Source organism: Camellia sinensis, chromosome 10 (assembly GCF_055761805.1).
Source record: "Camellia sinensis isolate YWXY chromosome 10, ASM5576180v1, whole genome shotgun sequence".
Taxonomy (NCBI): Eukaryota; Viridiplantae; Streptophyta; class Magnoliopsida; order Ericales; family Theaceae; genus Camellia; species Camellia sinensis.
This window is the reverse complement of record NC_138970.1, coordinates 131,694,945-131,707,406: the sequence shown is the minus strand read 5'-3', so window position 1 is coordinate 131,707,406 and position 12,462 is coordinate 131,694,945.

Below are 12,462 nucleotides of genomic sequence, written 5' to 3'. Positions count from 1 at the left end.
AATGCAGTTAGTATGATGCGCCGAGCCCGGTGCATGCAAGACAAATGAATGAATGCAAACATGCTATCATACTGTATGCTAATTGAAACATGACCTAATCTAACCATCATAAGCGGGTAAATAAAAGGAAGAAAGACGTGGGGTTGGAAGACATACATCACACACATACACACTTATTACAGTTGTGCCCTCACGCAGAGGGTTCGAATAGATAATACAGTCCCAAATGAATAAATAATACAGTCCCGAATAAATACAGAATCCTAATTAATTAACAAATTAATCTAAGAAAGCAGTAAATTGGCACGCAAATCCATGGACCGCCTCAGCTCTGTTCCAAATGATGAGTGATGCATGTTCGGGTTGCTTGGCACGGAAATCCATCGCGATGCCCCAATTAGCCTCTGTTTGCAATTGATGCCGGAATGCTGTGCAAGGCTTTTGAAAGCTGCTGATTTCTGATTTGCTGCAACAGAGAGCAAGAAAGGGGCATGGCAATGTATTTTCACATATGTATGCTTGACTACTCTTCAGGGAGTGTAGTCCTCGATCCCCGTGCCACCAATCATGCATATCGATACATGATGGCCGAGGAGTCGATTTGCACGACTTAATATGAAATGAATGCACACATAAACACAACAAGACCGAGACTCCATCATGGATAATCCGGAGTGTCAGTGACTGGGAATTGAGACACGTTCTGTCACTCGAAGTACGAAACGTCCCTCGTTTCCCGTGCTCGGGCTAACTCCTATCCCAAACACAATGCAATATGCATGACATGCATGAATGCAATTCTAACATGCAACCTAGCATACACAATGCTATGAAATGGCATACACAATGTGGGATGTAACATGGCATACACGATACTCTAACATACAACCTAGCATACGTAATGCTATCAATTGAAATGGCATACACAATGCATAATGGACTTACACCAACATGAATGGACCTCAGCCACACTCACATTAGTGGCCATAAGATGAAAAATGAGACACTCGAGATGCGTGCACACATGCACGCAAACCGATGACCGATCCTAAGGCACAAATACCACTCTAACAAAGCATGGCAAGGCACAAAATATGTCATACAAACATGCAAATTCCAGCACTAAAATATGATGCTAAATAGCCCCGAAACATGGCAATATGGCACCCGATGCACGAGATGAACCCCAAAACTCAAAACTAGGCATACACAATGACCTATAGCTATACAATGCATGCATTATTTGATCATGAAGCATGAAGATAGAGTCAAGGCAGTCCCAAAACATGAACTTTCTTAGTTCGAAGCATGGCCAAAAGGTGCTAGCAAGATGGGCTAAAGAAGCATGCAATTTTGACTAGCAAACATGGTTTACATGGCAAGTGTATGAAGCATATGGAATCTCACCAAACCAGAAAAAATCAGTGAATAAAACATGCCAAAACATGACCAAATAATCACTGAAATGCAGCCAACATGTGCAAAAATGAGGAGCTCCTTTAGAGGGCCATGCAAGGAGTTATTAGGCACATACAAGATAGACATGAAGCATGACCAAAACAAATCTGGAAATCAAATATGGTAGTCCCAAAACTCACCTAATTGACCCTAAAATGTGACTTCAAAGCATGCAAGATAGGGTCTCTTTGGAAGGCCTAAAAGGTCACCAAACAAGTCAAGGTGAGAGGGGGGTCACCCCCCTCTGATTTGGAGGCTCAAAACAGTGTGCTAGCCACTGAAAATCCACTGGATTTCAGTGGCTAGAAGGCCAAACATAGCATGCAACAAGAGCTTAGGTGTAAGGCTCAAAATAAAAGGGAATCAAGCATACAAGGAAGCATGTGACCTCAAATAAGAAAATTCCCTTAATAAAACATGAAGATGATATCAAAAGGAGACTTTTTCCAGTTTATAACAAATCTCAAAAGTGAACACAAATAGGGCCAATCTATCACGCAAAAATGGCCCTAAAAGAGAGATTAGAGACAAGGGACAGCAGCTGGCCCCAAATAGCAAAGATCCCTTCAACAAAGTTGAATAGGGGCTCAAAACAAGGCACTTTACAGTTTATATCAAGTCTCTAAAATAAACACAAGTGGGGGTAAAACAACATGCAAGAAAAAGGCCAAAAAGAGGGATAAAGAGACAAGTGGTAGCATCTGGCCTCAAACAGAGGATATCCCTTCAACAAAGTTGAATAAGGGCTCAAAACAAGACATTTTACAGTTTATGACCAAGTCGAAAACAGCTCACAAATAAGACTAAAATACCATGCAAAAATAGGCCTAAAAGAGAGATTAAACACAAAGGCTGAGGAGAAAACCTCAAACAGTAAAAAGTCCTTGATCAAACATGAAGAGGAGCTCAAAATATGACCTTTTTCAGTTCACAACAAAGTCCAAAAATGCTTTCAAGTATAGATTATAAATGAAACAAAAAAATGCAAGTTTGAGGGAAATAGACACTTATCCTTGAAGAGCAGCAAATCAGCAACTTTTGAACCAAAATTCTGGACTTTCAACCTCTTCAAAAGTCCTCGAAGGTGCTGGAATGAGTGGGGGGGTAGGCTAGGGGTTGTAGTACAAGTGGTGCAAGAAAATGGGTGTTTGGAGCTTGAAAATGGAGAGTAATGGAGGAGGAGGGTTATGAGCCTAAGCCAAAAGTGTCTAACCCTTAACAATGGTGGTGGAGTGTGTATTATATAGAGGGAGAGAGGCTAAGAAAACGGGGGGGGGGGGAAAACAAATTCAAAAATGGAGCCAAAACTTGTCTCTCTTGGAAAATGGGAGATATATCATCATATATAGCAAAAACAACACTAAAGGTCGAAAATATCTGAGCTAGGGATAGCTGGAGGTTGTGGAAGATAGCTGGAGGGAAGACATCTGTCAATTTTGGGCTTTCTGGGCATAAGTGGCCGGCCTACCACCTTTTATGGTCGGCCTGCTACTTTTTAGGACAAAAATGGATCTTCCGGAAAGAAAGGTGGCCGGCCAGTGATTGGGAAGTCCAATGGTGGCCGACCAGGTGTCCAAATTGAAGCCCCAGAAGTTAGCTTTCCAATGGCGCAAACCTTGCATTAAAATTCCTCCTGTGCAAAAAGTTATGTCTGTTTTGGTGAAGCCACGCAGATTCGGTCCAACCGGAGTGATGCCCTACTTCAATCAACCATATCTCCCTCGTCCGGAATTGGCTTTAGGAGATTCTTGAGTGAAAAATGAAGCCCCGGAAGTCTTATTTCCAACGATGGTGGCCTCATAGCTTGATTCCAAGTGTGAAAATGAATAGGCCCGATTCGGCGAGGGTTGCTCGACTCTTTCTTAATAGTTCATGCCCATTTTCTCCCCCAACTGGGTTTCTTCCCTCTTCTCTTCTTTTTTTCAACTTCAGACCCCTAAGTAAGGTGTTTTGAAAGATTTTTCAAAGATTCCATCTCTCTTTCATTCATTTCTGCTTTGTCCTTGCTTGGTTTACCGAAAAGCGCACCATTTAACAAAATGCGAGCGTTGGAACATCGTAGAAACTTTATTTTAAAAACGCTTTGAAAGAGAGGGTTTTAAGGTCTAAAATATTTTGATCAAGATTGTTTTGGTCAAAAAAGGGGTATGAAGTTGAGTTTTGACTCTCTCCTTACCGAAGAAACTGAACCTTTCCCCTGCACACCTTTCTCCACCATGTAAACCATCAGTCGCATCCAAGTCTTAAGGGCGGTCAAAAAAATGGGTGTAGACCCATTTTTTTGACCGCCCTTAAGACTTGGACGTCACCATTTTAACACCCGGTGACCATCCATGTTTGTGTTCGTCTTCAGTTCCCGGAGGTCTCGGCTTGCGCGCCTTGCCTCAAGATCTCTCGATTCGACCGCGTTGTGTCTGGTTTTGCACCAAACACTTGTGTTTTGCCTTGGAGGGGCAGGGAATGCCTTGTGAGGCATCCCCACAAATCACCGGCCATGGCCAGAGGCCACCAGCTGGTGTTTTGTTGCCATCGGCAATGTATATTGCCGGTCGGCATTCTTTGTTGCCGGTCGGCAGCCCATTTTGTCAAGATGGCAATTTTGAGCAGCCGACTCCTGTTCATCTGCTTTTGCAGATATTTTAATACAGCTGTATGGCATTTTGTTCCCCTTCATACACGTGTATGGAGGGATGGCCTTCTTGTTGGCTTACCTTGTAAGCTTTACAAGATTGGCTCCTCTATAAGAGGAGCTCCCCTCTCCCTTGCCTTAGGTTAGACATTTTTTAGAGAGAAAAGACATTGTTAGAAGCTCTGGTTCTAGGGTTAGAACTTATATACATTCTATCTCTATATCTCTCTCTCTTGAGTGTTCTAGGTGTATTTGTTCATAGTATTGCACACAAACACCTACCATTACACCTTCCCTTGACTATTGAGGTTCTAAGGGATTGTTTTCAGAGTTTTGGAGCTGGCTTGGAGCTTAAGGAGCTGCTGGAGCTTCATTTGTGAAAGAGGTCTTCAAGGGTAACAATCTTGCCCTTTTATTCCCCATTCTTGCATACTATTTTTGCCTATCTTAGAACTGTTTTTGAGCTTAGTGTATAATGTAAAAAAGTTCTGTTTTTAGGCCCTCTAAATAGTTTGTTTAGAGTTTTTTGTGGTTTGGAGGTGTTTGACCCCTCTTAAGCCTTGAGAGGCTCCATTTTGTGCGATTTTGAGTGAGCTCCGGGACTTTGGTGTTTGGGCCTCCTCACCACTGAAATCTTGAGGGATTTCAGTGGTAAGGATAGTGCTTTGAAGTCCCAAGAAGGAGAGGGCCACCCCCTCTCCTTGTTGTCCTTGAAAAGGACCATTTTTGGCCTCTTGAGGGAGCACCTAGCTAAGCTTCATGTTGACCATGCCTTAGCTGATTTTTGTGCTTATTATGTCATAATATGCCTCTGTTTTTAGTTGGTTTTGGTACACCATGCATGCTTAGCATACCTACCTTGTAATGCCATGTTTAGGCCTTAACATGCCGTAGGTTGTAAACCATTGTTCAAGCATGTTTTAGGTCTAGCTTTGTGAAGCTTTTGTGCTTATTTTGCCATGCTAGAGGTCTGTCCTTAGTTGTTTGAGTCGACTTTGGCATGCTTAGTATAGCCCCTTTGCATTTTTGGTTTGTTGGCCTTAAGTGTGTGAATGTATAGCATGCATCCTTGCCTTAATTTAGTGGGTTGGGACCATTTGCCATGTTATTTCAGTCCCTTTAACATGCTTGTATGCTTGCCTTGGATGCCTCTTTGAAGCTTTGAAAGCTTGTCTTGCATGCTCCATGTTTTGGTCATTGTGCATGCTTTTGAATTTGAGCCACTTAGATGCCATCTAGGTGTCCCTTGGGTGTTGTTTAGGTTTGCATTAAACCTATTTGAAGTCCTCTTAGCCTTGTGAGGCTTGGTTGACTTAGTCTTGGTTTAAGCCTCTTGGCTTGTCTTGGGTTTTTGGCTTTGTTTGCATGCCTTGTTTATCTTGTTTAATTGGCTTAGCACCTTTTGTAACATGATTTTCAATGCTTACCTTGCATGCCATTAGTCCATGTTATGCCTCTTTCAAGCGTGCTTGAGAGTTGCCCTTTTGTGCTTGAGTGTTAGCCCTTTAACATGTGCATGTGTGCATGTGTGTTTAGTCCTCATTTCATAGCACTTGTGGCCACTGTTTTGGGCCTAATTAGAGCTGCCTAAATCATGCTTAAGTCCATCCTTCGTTTGCTTGCATGCTTACCTTGCATGTTTGTTTGCATGCTTACATGTACATCTTGCATCCTTAGCTTGCATGCCTAGGTTGCATTGCATCCGGCATGCATGTCTTATTCCTTGATCTAGTGATAGGAATTGGGCTTTGGTTTGTTGGTTTGCATTGCATTTGACATCAAAATGTGCACACTTGGTCCTTTGGGCCATCACGCATGGAAATGCGCGATTGATGGTCCGAGAACCTAGGAGCATGTCCCTTTGACTCACTCACATGATAAGGGACATGATTGGTGCATATATGGCTTGAATTGCATTGCCATGCAAAGTCCTGTCCTCTGCTGCTGTCAAATAGGTTCTGCAGGCACCTTCTGCCGATCGACTGCATAGAGTGCCGACCGGCAACCCATCGATGGCCGATGGATGCATTCTTGGCCGATGACCACCAGATCACAGCCAGTGATGATTCCTTCCAGCCGATGGCATTCCCCAGTATCCAGAGAAGCAATTCTGAGACTTTGACGGTCTTCAGAGGAGCAGAGCAAGGAAAACAAAGGCAGATTGCGCATGGCAGTGAATTCCCGAGCAAGACCGAGCTTGCATTGCATTGAGCTCTCTTCCCGAGGCGGTTTACTGTTTTTCCTAGCTTAGTTAGTTTGTTAACTAATTAGGTAATTTGTAATAATTAATTAGCTAGGATAGTTAATTCATTATTCGAATTGTATTATTCTTTTGGTCCCTCCGAGCGAGGGCGAATCTGTAATAAGTGTGGGTGAGTGTGTGCATGTCTTCCAACCCCCACTTCTTTCTCCCTTTTACTTACCTGCTTTGATGGTTAGTAATAGGTCATGTTTAATTTAGCATACCTTATGCTATGCATGCGTGCATCATTCATCAGTATTGCACGCACCGGGCTCGGCACATCATGCTAACTGCATTAGTATTTCAAATCTAACTTGAATACATGCTACTTGTGCATTTTCACATGTCATTCATAGACTAGCCGAGCCTACTCTAGTGACATTCTGCATGCGTTGCATTAGACATTTAAACATGGACTTGGATCATGCATTGATTGCTAACGAGTTCTTTGTTTTGGCACGGAGTACGATGTAAGTATTTATGCTTTAGCATCCTTGCATGCGTGTGAGTGTTGCCATGATAGCATGATTACCATGAGGCTAGCTGCTTATGTGATATAAACTGCTTGAATGCCTATGGGTGAAGGTTGGATTGTTTGAGTTGGAATAGCTCATTAAAATCTGTATTTTAGCCTACTTGCGAGTAGCAAATTCCAAAACATTTTTCCAAAACAAACGAATATGCAATGCTTATTCCCAAATTAGGCAATCTAGTCTATACTTTTGTGTTGTGCGCATAACATAGTAATTCTAGGCTAATAATCAGGATAAGAACACATAACGTTTTCAAAAACGGATATCATGGTTAGTAGAGGCCGATCTTCGGATCGGGCGAGAGGGGGTGCTCATAGCTGACCTTCCCCAATCGTACCCAAGTTCCCGAGCCGAGGCAACTTTGGTGATGACGGACACGTGACCTTTGGCACCGAGTCAGGGTTTCCTAAATTCCCCCAAAATAAAATATTTAGGTGGCGACTCTGTATCTGGCAAAGCAGTTCATGTTTGGCACTTCTTTTCAAAAATCTGTTTCTCAAAACGATTTGCCGGATTTGGACTATTTGGTTCAGATTAAGAACCGTGACACAAATCGAGTCCGAACTGTAGCGTGTAGCGGGGCCCCCCACGCGGGCGCGTCCACAGTTTCTGGCGACTCTACTGGGGACTTAGAGAGCTTGACTCAAACTCGTGATATCCTGTTTTGATTACATTTATGTGTTTCTTTGCATTGCATGTGCATTGATGCGCCTAGGACACCGTGTTTGCCATCTACCATTCCTGAACAGTTTGCCGGAGGCTTGTCTTGTCAAGGCATGACCATAAGGCTGACCGGTTATGGGCTCTGACAGTATGGGAACACAAAACCCGGTTTTACCAGGGCACCCTTTTCGACCATTCGACCTAGTGCATATTCGGAATCCATAGTGACCATTCCAAACTAGGACAGGTTGCTTACCCGATCATAGGTTGTTTGAAACCGCTGCGTGCGTAGTGAAACCCTAGCTCCTGACAAAATAGGACAGGGAAACCCTACCCCAACATAGGGGTGTTTTGGCTCTCTTTACTTGCTATGTGCTTTTAGAGTGTATCTCTACAGGGACGTACTTATCAGTTTGCAAGATTGAGTATTAGACCTGAGGGCATCAGCATCAGTTTATGAGAATCAGTTATCTGCGGGTATCAGGTTCAGTTTTGGGAACAGTGATTTTGGGGAACAGTGATCAGCAATAGAGTGCAGTTGTTCTGCTACACCTGTGGTTGATCTGTTTGGGCTGAAATATTGTTTGTTTTTCCTTTCAGTTCAGAGTATCCAGAGAATTGGAACAGAATAGCTAGTGTTCCCCTTTGATTGAGGCAGGACTTATGACGATGCAAAATTCAGAAGAGATCGTGGTTATGACAGCTGCATTAGATCAAGGGATCACTTTGCAAAGTGAGACCAACATTGATATGTCACATCCATCCAGGTCGCCTGTTGCGCACCCGGTCTAGGCCCCCCAGCTATACTAGGCTTGCGAGTCTACTACATTTGAACTAATGGGGATGATAGGTGATCTCCAGAGGTTTGTGGCGGATCTCGCCTACGGAATGTCAGCTTCACCTCCAGCCGCACCATATGCCGGGAGTTTTGTACCCCAGGAGCCCCCGTTGTTGGGGTGAATTGTGATTGAACTTAGCCAACTGGAGATGGCCTCCAGCTATGGTAATGACATATCAACATCAACCCAAACCCTCGATCAGGCTGAGGCCAGAGGAAAAGACAAAGCGAAGGCAGATGCCGATCCCATTGAACAACTGCTGTGGGCAGTCGAGGCTTTGAAAGCCGGGGGAATGAATAAGCAACAGATATCCGTAGTTGTGGCAAAAACTGTGGAGGATGCTTTCCCCACTCCACCTGAGGGTAGTTCAAGTCAGTCAGAAAATCGGGATAGGCCCCATCATGCCAGAACAGTTCCTCCTATTCCTAGCCCTGCACCTGGGAAAGATCAGAAAGCCAAGGTGGCGCCTACCGACCTTTTCGCTTGTGCGTCTAGTAAGAACGCTCAGACTTCAAAATACCTGCCCCGAGGGCGCAGGGTCTTTCATGCTCTCTACATGCCTCTGTCTAAGGCACTTCAGATCCTTGCCGAGAGGGGACACCTTAAACCCTTGGAGCCATGGCCTCTCCCGAAGAATCTCCCTGCTACGCATGATGTTGCCCAGTACTGCGCGTACCACTAGCAGACAGGCCATGCAACCGACAATTGTTTCTGCCTCCGTCATGAGGTGCAAGATTTGATTGACAATGAGGTTATCCTCCCTCCCACCTCAGCCAAGTCCGTTACCACCCAGTTATTGGATTTTGAGGACGCAGATACTGCAAGTATGTAATTAGAAAGTGAACCACCTGCGGGCGACATTCAGTATATTTTGGATGTGGCGTCTGGCACGCATTTTTGAGCATCGGAGAATGCTAGCTTTGTAAATTCTGGCTTGGGTATCGAGTCAGTCTTTTGTTTTGAGTCTGTCTCTTTGTCTTGAGTCAGTCTTTTTGCTTAAGGGTCTGTCTTGTTGTATCGAATCAGTCCCCTTTGTATAGAATACCAGGTGATTCCGGGGTTGTTGCCTTGAACACCGTTTTGTCTTGTAATTACCCGTTTTTGTTTTTGAGTCTGTTTCTGCCGAGGGGCCAGTTATACCAACAAATCTGAATGAAATAGCTGTGGCTATCTCATTTTCATGCTTGCTTCTAGTGTAAGTTAGTTGTGCCAGAGGACTTGAATGGACTGGCAGTACATCTCGCCTACTCTCCTGCGCGCCAAACTCATTGCATTAGCCTAAGTTTTTCAAAAACCCCTTTTGAACACTGCGGTGATAAAAACGAAGATGAAGGAATTCCTCGGGTTTTGCAAAATTTTGATCATTTTGAGAGAAAGAGAAGCATGCTAAGCCCTTAATGAATGAAATCATGCTTGTCAGCGTGAGTACTGGGAAGGACCCTAGCTTGATTCAGATTGGTTCCACACTATCTTCGGCACGAGCGATTCGTCGCTTTCTTAAAAACTTTCAAAAACAAATGTTTTACACGGCCCTGTGAAGACCTGTGTGGAACCGCTCTTGAGATTGTGCAGCCTAGGATCGCTCTCAGCCTCAAGATTCAACCCGTTCGTTTCGAACCTTAAACCCGTTCAGAAAGTTCAATGGTCAAACGTCATGCAAGGTCTCTATGGCCAGATCAGAAGCAGCCCTCGAACAAGAGGCACCAAAGTCGAATCAAAAAGAGTATATCTCACCAGAAGAAGCTCGTGGAGCAACCATGACGGATTCTTCTGCAAATCATTGCAACAGCCGTTCTCCTAGATACAGAGAGGCTTCAACGTCAAAAACCATTTGGCATGGACTTGTTACACTTTTACCCTTTGAGAGGCTCGCTGGGCCGAAAACCCGGAAGGGCGACCCAGGCAAAAGTTAGAGCAAAAGAAAAAAAAGAAAGAAAACAGAAATGCGAAAAAGAAAAGAAAAAGAAATGAACAGAAAAAGGAAAATAAAAAGAAGCTCGCAAGGTCGAAAACCCGCATCGAGCACCTTGGCAAAAGTTAGAGCCTGAGAAAGTGAAGGTTAATACCCGAGTGTACCTTAACCGGAACTACGTAAGGCTTGATTCCCATGTTTGGGATACGTAGGCAACTTCATTCTGAAGTCCAGCCCCCAACGCTTTCATAGCGTCTCGGTCCATACAATGGTTCCGATTTCATCCCAAAGTCCAGTCGCCAACACCTTCAAAGTGACTGTGACCATATATTGGTTTTGACCATCTTCGTCTTCTCTGTATCCGAGAAAGTTCGGTCATGATCATCACTGGTAAGGGCTGTTTACGATATGCTGCAGCATCATCCAAACAAGGGGCAACTTTCCGTTGCCATGAGTCGCCGTTCAAACCAAGGGCAACTTTCCGTTGCCGTGCAGCGTCCTTCAAGCCAGGGGCAATTTTCCATTGCCTCCGATCCGAGGTTGCGCATCTCAAAGAGTAAGTTCCATGCTCGTTGAGCATTGACTGTTTGTAAAATAGTTTTTAAAAATTTTTACTAAGGTTGACTATTTTCTAGAAAACTATTCCATTTTCCAAAACTGGACCATTTTCTTAGACCCAAAAAGGAAAATTTTCAGTGCTTACAGCCTGACTTGCATGGTTTTCAAATCAAAAATCGAACAAGTGTGTTAATCTAACTCTCATTTTGATCAAAACTGTTTTAGTAGAAAGTAAAAACAAAAATGGTCAAAGCGATAAACTAGGGGCATAGTTGAGTCAGGTGTTCTGTCTTTCCCCCGTCATCAACGTACTTGCCAGGAGGGCACTCCACCCACCAGAAGAAATAGCTGTGAGCTAATGGCATCGGGCATGAACCCGCAACTTCCTATTCATTCATTAATCACCTTGGGGAGGGACGAAAAATGAGAGAATAAAGAATAGAGAGGTGTAAGTTGAGAGAAAAGTGAGGAAAAGGATTTTGAGAGAAAAACCGAGCCTGAGGGTCGAGTGATGTGAGAATCACAAATCAGAAAGGGTGGCAAATATACCTAGAGGCACTGGCTCCTCGTGATTTGAGGTCCCCCCGTCATCGTTAACGCGTCTGTATGTCGTGTCTTTTGTTTTGTTTACCTCAACCTTTGTTTTAGGTCTTTCCCGAGCGTGTCTCGTTGTGTTTAGGTCGTGTACCTTTGTTGAGTCCTTTTCCGCTATATCCAGTTGTAGGCTCGATACCCCGGTTAAGAAAACCCCTTTTCCGAAAGTTAATTGTTTATGCTCGGAGTGCTGTGCCATTCTCTACATTTGGGCGAACCAAAAGAAGGAAGGAAAAATTTGGAGCATCCGAGCATGTTTCAACCCTAGCCAGTTTCACCTTTGAAGGCCGTCTTGTCAGATTGGGCTGTTTTGTTTAAAGTTTGCCGTGTGCAGAATAAACCAAGTGTTGGGTTACGGGTTGTATGCAGATTAATCCCTAGTAGAGTAAGGGCTATGTGTCCAGAATCAGGCAGTCGGTTGCTTGGGTTATTTTGCTGTTGGCTGTTTAGTTATCTGATTATTACAGTGCAAGTGTTCAATTTTCAGAGAATCAATCAATTTCATTTACATTGAGGTGTAATATGGTGTGATGCAATGCAAAGTATGAAATGCAAAGATATACGGATGTAAACACTTTTTCAGATAAAAAAAAGAAGCCTGTTTCATTTCGTCATCTTTTCGAGTACACAAGTTTTGAGGAAAACAAAAATCTGCCCACGGCAGTACAAGGTAATCTAACTACCAGCAAAGAGAAGAAAAAAAAGAAAAAAAAAAAGAAGAAGAAAAGCAGCAATCTGGGTCATCATCAGTAGTCTCGGGCCCGGGGATCTGCCCTCGCCCTCTTCCTGGACGAAGGTCTAGGGGCATTGTCATCAACGTCGCCATCTGAGCCTGAGTCTGAGTCGTCTCCAGCCTCCTCAGATGACCCACCCTGTGCCTCTGCCTCGGACTCGTCATCATCATCATCATCGTCATCGTCGGGGATCAGCGCCCGAGAGCTACTCCCGACATGAACACGTCCCCCCCTGGTACAGGGATGTACAGCGTCTCCACGCCCTCCTCGAGCAGGAATAGTGGGCCCAGCCAGAGCACC